At 33.3% G+C, this 12,021-nt stretch overlaps 1 protein-coding gene across 2 annotated transcripts in view; it reads left to right on the plus strand.

Annotated features, from left to right (window-relative positions):
- Positions 1 to 12,021, plus strand: part of LOC131920290 (adhesion G protein-coupled receptor L3) — a 404,359-nt gene that overhangs the window by 304,244 nt on the left and 88,094 nt on the right. The window lies entirely within an intron of this gene.

Consider the following 12,021-nt stretch of genomic DNA (forward strand, 5'->3'; position numbering starts at 1 on the left):
GCTAGACAATAACAGGCCTGAGCTAATGGCCAAGCAGTTTAAATAATGTAAGAGTCTGTGTGTTTATTTTATAAGTGGGCTCTGAGACTGGCCGGACTTGGTGGCGGGAGTTGGAGAGAAATTCTCCAGCAACAGACACTCAGTTCCAAAGACTTTAATGACAACTGAGATCCAAAACAATGAATGAAAGTTTCACTAGAAAAAGTATAAAGAACTCCTGGTAGATGCCCAATACTTACATTTTAGGTGTAGACAAAGGAGGGATAATAAAAACAAAGAAGAAGATTAGGCAGATCCCTAGAAACAGAACATTGGACTGAGGGTCAAGGGAATAAGAGAAAGTTCCGTGTTAGCCTTCCAGAACCAGTGGTGATTCATGTCAAAGATAATTAAAGTAGGATAATTACAGGGAGAAATCGCTTGATCGTTGCCACAACTATCTCAAGACTAGAACCACAAGACAAATCAGAAGGTGTGAAGAATATATTAGCAGAGGCTTCAGGTATTATCTGTACCCTGAAGTAATTTCATTGAAAATGCTGGTTTATATGATGAAAGTAATGGAGGAATTTTGATGATGGTGTCACATGAGCTTGGGAAGCTCAGGTTCTGTGGGAACATGCTTACCGGGCATGCAAAAAAAAAAAAAAAATGTAGGAGGACTTTGTGAAAGACGAAGTCTTTAGAATGTGTAGGCTGAGAAGAATCAAGGTGACACAAAATTAATGAAAAGAAAAATGGTTATTTCTCATTTGTATTCAGTGTACATAGGATGAATGAGAGGAAAGGTCCCAGGGTGATTTAAAAAAAAAGATATAAAACTAAACATAGCATTAGAAAGACCTTAATTGAATGTGTTGAAAGTTGCTTTAGAACTCACCACTCCCGCAGTTATATTGTATGGATGAGAAAAAAACAAGCCCATTCATTGTGATTTGTCTATCATTATAGAGATAGGTGTAAGAAGACATTGGATAAACCATCAGGTTTATTTCAAATGCAGTTGGACTTATTTTTGTGATGTTGAAATAACCTTTCTCTTTATTGGTAAGCGAAGGAAGGGATGAGTAATGTACATGTCTAAGCACGGAACAGTTGCACCAACCATAAGATTCTGACTCTCTGTGGAGTGAAGTGGTGAGGTCGTGTTAAGAGGACAAGAGTTTTGAAACACTTTGAGCACTATGGAAAGTGTGTTAAAGAGCCAATTAGACATTAATAAAGAGATTTTGAGGCAGCACTGAAGGCTCGGGTGAGGTTAGATAAGATTAATTTGTACAGAAGTTAATAAGAAAGATTTCATGACTTTCTACCAGGCACCAGAAGCCTGAACATGCTGGCCGTAAAGCGGCTTGCTTCCCAGAAATGGAGGTTCATAAAGAGGGAATGACACAAAGAAGACACCAGGAATAGTGAGAGCATAGTTAGAATAGAGAATGTGCTGCCCAGACCTCAAAAATACAATTAAGAGGAGACTATTTCGTCTCTGGTGCATTCTTTTTTAGTACGGTGACAGGCTGTGTTATCTGTCTCTATGTAACAATTATTTTCAAATTTGATGTTATAAATTGCAGTCAAATCTGAATTCATTCTGTCAGTCCCAATAACAACCGTGGGAGCTGACTACGGTTAGCAAAATGATATCCAACTTGGCTTCTAAATATGTCTTAGGAGAGGGGCATTAAATTCATCATAGGCTCTCTTTTTTTCTTCTCAAATAGTATCTTTATTGATATAACTCACAGGCCATAAAACTACTCCTTTGAAGTATATTCTTCAAGCGTTTTAAGATGTTCCCAATGTTATACACTTATCACCACTGATTTTACAATATTTCCATCAACTTAGAAAGAAGCCTATTAGTGGTCATTCCCCCTGGATCACAACATTTTGTATTTTAATTAATGTATTGTCCCCCTAAGAAGTTAAGCTGAGTTATATCATTATGTGTGACCTTACACTGTTTCCAATATTGTTCTTAAACAGTCCAATCTTATTTGCTGGATATTTCTGCTTTCCTTTTTGTTTTTCTTCCATGTTTATCTTTTCTCCAGAGTTATTTGCAAATTTTCCTATTACTGAACTGAGTCAAATTATTTGCTTTGTGTTTCAGTCATGTATTTTGAAACAAATGTCATTTTCTGGATAGTAGAAATCCGTCTTCTTAGAATCAATAATATACAGTCCCTAGTGGCTTTGTTAAAGCTTTGGCCATCATTGCTTTAATTTCCTGCCCTACAACTGGTAGGTCTCATTTACTGACACTATTACTCTGTGGGAATAGAGAGTGATTCATTTCCCAGGCACAATTCTAAACAATCCTTAATTGCTCAGTTATGCAATTATAATTTTTTCCCAACTAAAAGCAAAGCAAAAGATTTAGATGAACAAAGATAAGTGAACGAGGAGGGAAAGAATAGAGAAAAATATGGTAAAATCTCTGACAGGCATAAAGCATTTTAATGTTTATTTTACATTCATAAAATGTTCACAAAGATGACTCCAGGATCTATGGGGATAATATATCTAACTTCAACTTTGAGGGAGTTCATTGAACCCAATATATGTCTAGGAATGTTTTTCTCTTAAGGAAGCTAGTGTTGAAAAGAGAACTGTTATTTTGTGATAGATATTTACCCCAGAAGCTGACATGAATGTATCATATTTCCATTTGGGCTTATTCAAAATATCTTCTTAAAGAAAATTATAATCAGTGGGTATTTATTTATTTATTTATTTATTTATTTATTATTCTTTTTTCTGGTGTAGGCAATTGAACTTGAGTCATGATATTTGAGGCAACCACTCTATCACTTAGCTATATCCCTAACCAAGGCATTGAGTTTTGACTCAACTCGTATGATTTCTACATTCTATAACTTGGGCTTTATTATCTTATGTCTTTGTCTTTTCAGTTTCTCTAATTGTTGTTGATTGATTTTATTTTATTCCAGAAGATGATTTGACTTTCCAAGTACTAACTATGTAGCTTTTTTTCTTTCTTGTGTAATAATGCAGCAAAGCAATTTTTTAGAAGTTATCAGAAATACTTTGGTTAAGAAATGGTTAGAACTATTCACAGAACTGGCAGAAGATTTTTTAATACAGAAAACTTTCTTTTCTATGTACCTTTTACTTAAATTTCAGGCTACATTGATTTCCAAAATCAATTAAAATGTCAGTAGTCTCATCTAATATAAATCCTAATAACCCAGAAATCAAAGATATTGCCAGCTTAAATCTTGGAAATTTCATGATTCTTAATTTTTGTTCTAATTTAATATTTAGAGTATATCCGGAATAACTCCAATTAATGTATTATATTGTAATGTAGTCTAAATAATAAATTTCTCCTTTCCATTCTCTGATTGTGTTTAATCATTTCATTATAGTGATAATGGAGTGTTACATCTGAAACCTTTAATAACAGCAGCATACATTTCTAAGAAAAAGACTCATACTGATGGTAAATGATGAATTTAGAGATAAAATTGTCTTGTAGGCTAAATAAATGTTATTCTGATACACATAGAGATAGCTATCATATTCCATCTGGCTGATGGATTATGATGTGTTTTTCTATGAAGTGTTATTAGGCTGTTGAATTTATTATGTACAGAACACATACTCATGAACAAAGATCACATAATTTGATCTTAAGATGTTGTTTAGCTTGCCATCAATTTGCAATGCTTATAAGAGAGTCGTTATCTTGTGATGTTTGAATAACAAAATCTTTTAATCTAATTGACATACTCAAATATATACTTTTAATAACATTCGGACACAATAGCATGGCATTTAAAAAAATCTATTTGAATAACCAAAAATCTTTTAAAAATAGCCCTCTTCCAGTGGATCACAAATGTGTATTTCACTGTTAATCATGAGCATAGTTTTCATTTTTGCCTCTGATCATTTATGCTTTTATTCTTTTGGAGAAGCAGTGAAGCTATTCCATGGGATACTGTCAGAACATGATTATAATGAAGATTAATAATAATTCAAACAGGACTGTTCTGAAATTCAGTTCTAAATACTATGATTTTATAACTTGAAACAAATCAGTTCATTAAAAATTTGTCAAAACACTACAAAAATATGAACAGTTTAAACAGTTAAAAGTCTAAATAGCTTTAATGTTAGTCCAAATAGCTTTAATTGTTTCTTTGGACTTTTCTCATAATCTCTTGTGTACAATCAAAGGGACCGTGGATAGCATCCTGACTGGATTGGAAGAAGGAGTACAAAATGAGTTACAGGAAGAAGGAGGGCACTAGGAAGGGATAAAGCTAGAGGACAGTCTAGGAGACAAATTGTGGGCTGGAAATTGGTACCGGGCTTTTCAGTACATGAATTAAACCAGAGCATGCATAGCCAATCTGAAATCCATGAATAGCAGAAGAGCCATGCTCTTAAAAAAAATGACATCACATTGCAATCTGATAATCACTATAAAGCCATCTACTGATCTTTATGTGTGTCTCTGCAGCTTACTGGCTTAAGAATAATTATGAAGTTGTAGTCTGTTAACTAAAATCACTAAGTTTATTTCAGCTTATCAAATAACTGGTATACGCATTGTGTCTCTGCAGCTTACTGGCTTAAGAATAATTATGAAGTTGTAGTCTGTTAACTAAAATCACCAAGTTTATTTCAGCTTATCAAATAACTGGTATACACATTTAGATAGAAAAACAGTCACTGTTGGAAAAACAGTAGATTATAGTATTATCCAATTATATTATAGTATTATCAAAGAAAGAGACTTGAGGAACATTGAGTTTGCCAGTACCTGATAGTTATATTCATGAGTTTATTTTATAAATTTGTCCACAATTTCTAATCACCAAAACTCTCCCAGAAAAGTAGGTTTTCGCACATAGTATCCTGCAGAAATTATTATAGCACACCACAAAGCATTCCTATTTTAATTGACACAAAACATGTAGTGCTGTGGGATGTTCTCTATGCTGTGAATGTGTTGCTCTGATTGGTTGATAAATAAAGTGCTGATTGGCCAGTAGCCAGGCAGGAAGTATAGGCGGGACAAAGAGAGAGGAGAATTCAGGGAACAGGAGGGCTGAGGAGGAGATGCCAGCTTTCTGCGATGAGGGGCAGGATGTAAAGTGTCGGTAAGCCATGAGCCAAGTGGCAAGGTATAGATTTATAGAAATGGGTTAATTTAAGATATAAAAACTAGATAGCAAGAAGCCTGCCATGGCCATACAGTTTATAAGGAATATAAGTCTCTTTGTGTTTACTTGGCTGAGGTGACTGGTGGGTGAGAGAGATTTGTCCTGACCCTGGGCCAGGCAGGATCAGGAAAACTTCAGCTACAGTTCTCCATGAATGTGTCATCAGCTCCTGTGTCTGTTGGATATGTAAAATAGTGTAGCCAATGAGGAAGTACTTTTCAGTGATATCTATGCATATGCTTTCTGTGCATATGTATTGAAGACTAAAGTTTTATTGTGCCATTATGTTCTTACCAAGGAGTCCTATCACTGGAATAAAACTATCACCATACAATACCAGGTTGATATTCAATTTTCTATGGAAGAGTTATCTATTCCTAAAGTGTATCAGATAGTAAGAGGGCACAGTCCTGATATTTTTAGAATGCATTGAAATATACCAAAAGTAATACTCCATATTTATTATTGGATAAAATGAAATTTTAAAAATGCCCATAGATGTGATTTCACAACTAGTTATCACTATATACTTTAGAATGTCTACATTCTCTAGGGTGGCAGTAATAAAAGAGATAATAATAAAAGTTAAAGCTATAGAATTTATGACCCTTCAAAATGTTAAACATCCTATATGGTTAGGTGTAGAGATGGGTACCAGTAGTCCCAGTACTTGGCAGGCTGAGGCAGGATGGATGATATGAGGCCATGGATTTATGATCAACCTTAGCAAAAATAAAAAACAAGTTCCTTTCACAATACCAATCCAATGATAGTTACGCCATGACCCAAACAAACCCAGGTCCATGTAAAAACCCGTATCATTGTTTGGAGACTCAACATCTATCAACAGACAAAAAGACAAGAGGTGAATTAGCTATATGACTGAATATTACTCAGAATGAAACATAGTAGTCCTGACTGGTACAGAATGCCTAAACATTAAATTTTTTTTTTCAGAAAAGTCTACTACAAAATACTACATATACTGTATAATCCTATTTGTATGAAATATGCAGAGTAGGCAAATCTTAAAACAAATTATAGTAATTGCTATTTAATAAAGGGGGTTTGGAATATTGTAGATAAGAAAAAAAGAACCAGACATGATGTGGGTTTTGATGGATAAAAAACATGATTATTCTGATAAATTTACTACTCTTAAATACATTTAAAATAATCAAATTTGTGAATCATTTATAAATCATCACACTAAATCCATTCAATAATACAAGAGAATTTATTTTTGAGAAATGAGATTTAAACAATTCTGATATTTCTTCAAAGCCAATTTTCAATATGTATGCATTATATATAGCATGTAGATTTCTTATCCGTTGATTAAGAACACATATTAATGAAGCAATTTACAACTTTATTTTAGTGTATATCTTTTTTCTCTTGTAGAGACTGATGTCAGGTGGATAAGTAAAATTCAGACTCTACTACTCACCTGTAAAGTGAGGGTTATTATAAAGACTTATACAAGATTCCTGTGATATGTGAACCTGTGCATTTATATGTACACATATATTCATGTATAGCTATGTATGGAAACCTGTATTATATTAAATTACAGAATAAATAAGCACTTACTAAAGTGTGTGTTTTATTAATTGTATCTTGTATTAATGGTTCTATTATTTGGCTGATACAAATGAATAAATGTGAATTTTATGATAAACAACATTTTAAAATATTAATTAAATTGTTAATAATTGTCCATTTGTTAAAGTGGTGATCATAATTATCATATTACCTCTTTTGACATATATAAGAAGAAACTGTGGGAAATACTGAGACATTTAGTATTGATAAATTATAGCAATAGTGGAGATTCCTTCGTAAGAACATGGTATATTTTGCTGAAGAAATAATATGTAAAGTAGAAGACATAAAGACCATATAAATTACATTTAATACACTTAGAAATAGCTTCAAACTCTAAGATCCCAAACTAAAACTCAAATGCTAGTCTTGTCTACAACTACAGGCTCCCTTCTTGTGTGACCGACAAGTGTTTCATTGTCCTTCATGCATGTGCTCACTGAATAATTTGTGTATGGGTGTGCTATGAAGATAATTACTGTTTAAAAGTTCTTGACAAATGTATTTTGCAATAAGTTTAGGACTACATTCATTTTGTTTGGAGTTTATCTTCTCTTTCTTCTTTGTTTCTTGCCTCCATATCTCTCTAGGTTTTCCTTAACCATTTGATCTTACATCCACAAGAAAAGAGATAATAGAAAGGTGGATAGTTAGGTAATAAGTAATAAATTAAGAGAGTACATATATATGTATATATGACCTAGAAAAAAGATATTAAGTGATTTACAAAGTCATAAACATCTTGATATGAAAATATCACAAATTTTACTATCTATTAACACCTAAAAACTGTTTCTAGTTACATTTGACATTTTCCTTAGACTGTTTCATTTACAATTTTGCGTCTTATTGAAGCAAATAGCATTGATAATCTATACTTCTTAGAAAACTTTGGATACTAGTCAGATGTATGTTTGATTAATAAATTATACCAGTAACAAAATACAACATGTCAAAGCAGCTTGATGACACTATACTCCAGATCATGGAGGAGGAACTACAGTCTGATGGTGTGGCTAAACATCATGGAACATGCTTTAGATGATGGTTGTGTCTTTGGGTTGTTGGCCTTGATGTTTTTTTCTAAATATAGAGCCATGCCTTTTAAAGATGAGGTATGAGAATAAAACGATTATCTGTAGTTTAGCATGTAAAGAGGATGAATTTTAGGAGTACAGTTTTCTGTTGTGTTATTTTAAGAAATTAATTTTCCTATGATGAGAAATTTTTTTTTCATTTTTCTCTTTTCTGAGTTTACATGAAGGTAGTTATTATTGAAAAGCTAATTGGCTTTTTAAGGGAACATGATATCAACTTCTTTACTAATAGTTTTAATAATATGTCCTACATTTTGGAGAGCAATTCTAAAGGAAAATAACAGTTTAATCTTTGTGGCTTAGCACTGATTCATTGGAGTGTTGATATCAATAACAGTATATCAATGCAATAAGACTTCATCATATGAATAGCATTATGTCAGTACTTTTTGAAAACTAATACAATAAGAGAATTTTAATGGCACATTTGTGTTTCATTAATGAAACAAAAGACAAGACACATATGGCACATGAAAAGTGCTCTTTTGAATTCTAGAATGTACTTAGTATTGAACAAGAAAGAAGTAATAGGGCCAGGATGAGTTTTCTTTTCACCCATAGGTCATGTCTTTTCTTTTAGTATTTCTAAAAACCCAATTCAGATATTACACACAATAGACTGAATATCCATTAAAAACACAAAATCGAGGTGTTTTGAAAACTAAACAAATATGGCCTACCAAAACTACCGGTTTTCTTAGGTAAATGTTATTTTGTAGATCTCAGCGGTTTTCAGATAAACCATTTTCTTGAGAAGTAGATTTAACCATTTGTAAGCTGAACTTACCTTTTTTTTTTTTTTTTTGGTGTGATAAATTGTTCTTTTAGCATTTGTCTCACTAATTGGCTCTGATCGCCTCTTAGCCAGTGGTTCTGGATTTTATCTCAATAGCACAGAGGGGCCAGAGTTCAGAATACTGTGGGGTTGGGCAAATACATGGTCAGGCATAACTGTATAATACCATCCTTCACATTTAAAGTCAAAGATAGTTCTTTTAATATTGGCACAGTGAATAAAGCAGAAACCGTGCAAATTTTGAAGTTGGGTAATGGGAAAGAAATGAAACTCAGAAAGCTTTGCAAAAGCCAGCATGCAGCCAAAAACAGCAGCAGGTATGGCCATATGGCAATCAAATTAGAGGAGGCTTTCTTACCCCACAGATTCCAGAGGACAGTAAAGCACAGACAGCATGCACGGAGGGAAGATTTACTCAGTGCATGTGGAGTTTCACACTGCCTCTTCCACTGTTCACTTATGAAGGGAATTTAAATAATTTTAAACAAATAGATATTGAAAATTTTTCTTAAAGGCTAAAAATAATATCTCACTTTCCTTCTACACTTAAAGGAGATTGTTAGCCAAATACATATTTCAAAATAAAGCATTTGTTAAGCTGGCATTCCTAAAGGAATCCAGCCTGGCAAAGATAAAGTTAATGTCATTATATTATTTACATAAAATATAGGAAGATATTAAAGTTTTAAAGCAAATTTAATCCAACAAAAATCACTCATAATATGATTAAAGTCATGTCTATTTTTTACCTATAAAAACTATTTTCTAGAAGATCTTGAAGCACATTTTTCATATAATAAAAATTATTTGCTGAAAATGTACTTTAGTTCTTAGATGACCTCTCAAATTTTGTTAGCTATAAAAGGACTATCCTATTATCAGTCATTTTTAAATGTATTATTAATGTTGTATTGTGTTGCTATAACTTGAACAGTGGAGAGAGAAAGAGAAACAGAGAGAGACAGAGACAGAGACATGAAAAGAGAGAGATGGAGGGGGTAGATACATTGATTTAATCTGGAAAAATGCACTTGCTTTCTCCTTTATTGTTTTTAGCCTAAAGGAAAATCTAGTCTTTGTAAAGAACCTAGAGAGATACTTGTGGAAATTCCTCTACTCATTCAAGTCACTCACACATCCATTCCTTTAAGGGGTGACAAGCTAGCCCACAGTAAGAGTGAAAACAGTGGTCCTATGTGAAACTGGATCTCCCTCATTCAAGTCTGTTCATGGCAACACTACAACAAAATGTAGCTGGTTTTCTTTTGGGCCACGAACCAGCTCTCAAGTCATGAAACGGAGACTTATTAGTTATGAATTCTCAGCCTTATCTTATGCTCGTTTCTTGCTAGCTCTTATAACTTAACTTGTTTGTGTTCATCTATGTTTTGCCTCAGGGCTTTTTACTCTTTCTTCTCTTCTCTTCTCTTCTCTTCTCTTCTCTTCTCTTCTCTTCTCTTCTCTTCTCTTCTCTTCTCTCTCTCTCTCTCTCTCTCTCTCTCTCTCTCTTTCTTTTGTTCATTTATTATTTTTGTATATCTTACTTTCCTGCTGTCTCCATGTCTATCTGTCTGGGGGCTGCCTGGCTTCTGCCTTTGGGCATGTCTCTTTTTTTCTCCCTCATTCTCTTCTCTCCTTCTAATCTCCTTCAAGTCTAGATTTCTCCTCCTACCTATTTCCTCTTTTCCCACCACTCACACCTGTCCCTCAACTGCCTAGCTATTGGCCATGAGCTTTTTATTAGACCAATCAGGTTCCATAGTCAGGCAAAGCAACACATCTTTAACATAATTAAACAAATGCAGCATAAACAAATGTAACACACCTTTACCCAGTTAAAATGATATTTCATAACAACAAAATATTTAAGTACAAGAACAAAGGAATAACTAACTGTTCAAACAAATAAATGGTAGTAATTTAATTGCTTCTATAATAGTATTTTCCAAGGGGAATTCTTATGTGTATTTGAACAACAATAAACAGTCTTGTCTAGGTAGAAATGATGGACTAGTGATCAGTCTCTTACTGAAGTACCCACCTCACTGCTCTTCAAATTAGTTTATATGGATTTAAGGTAAAGGAAATAGCCATATGTCTAGAGATTGATGTGTGGTGGTGATTTGTTTTTGCTTAGAAACATGGCTACCAACCATCTTAGAAAAATGTAAAAATTTTAAAAAATAAAAAACAGTAAACAAGTCATAGTCGCTGCCTCTACCAGTCAAGTGAATAACTGTTAGTATTTTGACTTATTTTCAGTAATTTTTGTTGTTTTGAGACAGGGTCTTTTTGTAACATCCCTGACTGTCCTGGAACTCACTTTATAGACCAGGCTGGCCTTGAACTCACAGAGATCCACCTGCCTCTGCCTTCTGAGTGCTGGGATTAAAGGTGTACAGCACTACCACCCAGTTACTTCAGTAACTTTTAAATAAAACATACAGCTAAAGCCTTTAGATTATTCTATTTGGTCTCTCCACTCTCCTGTATGGGACAACCCTTAACAAGAGTTCACGGGTTTTTACGTTCCACTTAAACAAATGTATATATGCATCCATGAAAATAATGAAGTATTTACCTAGTGTATATATGTGTGTATATGCATATAACATACATTGTTTCATTTATTAAGTACATATATACATTTAATAGATTATATTACTACTTTACATAGCTTTTACACTGAACAACCACTACTTCTTCCTTCCTCCTCCTCCTCTTCCTCCTTCCCTTCCATCTTTCTTTATGGTGCTGGAATCTGAGCTCAATCTTATGGGTCATTGAACTCTATCACCAGCCCTCAATATATTTTTAAATGATTCCCTTTGGCAAACATTTATCTACTCTATTTTCAACTTTCATATTATTTTATCAGATGAAGGACAATATTTTATTTATCATTTCATTGAGAATATGTGTAAAATCCTTTCATGATAACTTTCTGGTGTTCCGTCACTCTAACTTAACATTAGTATAATCAGCAGCATATTCAATCCTTTGAATATAAGTTAAAAGCACATAACAAAATGCTGTTGGGTATTTACCAGTGGAAGTGCTCTTTTTAATTATGCCTCAAATATTACAAAATGGCAAATTATTTAACATATTATTCTTAACATCAAATAATTTGTTCAATATTTGTATTAATCTTTCTCATAACTAGTCACTTTCACTTTGTCTTTCTGTCACTGGGAAGAATGGAAATGTAATTTCCCAGAGGCTTTACGAAGTGGGGGAGTACTAACTGCGGCTGAAATTAAGTGATTAATAATTTACTTTGTAGGTCATGAATCAACTTCCACAGATGCTAAGAACCACTTGC

The sequence above is a fragment of the Peromyscus eremicus genome, chromosome 10, assembly GCF_949786415.1.
Source record: "Peromyscus eremicus chromosome 10, PerEre_H2_v1, whole genome shotgun sequence".
In the NCBI taxonomy this organism is placed as follows: Eukaryota; Metazoa; Chordata; class Mammalia; order Rodentia; family Cricetidae; genus Peromyscus; species Peromyscus eremicus.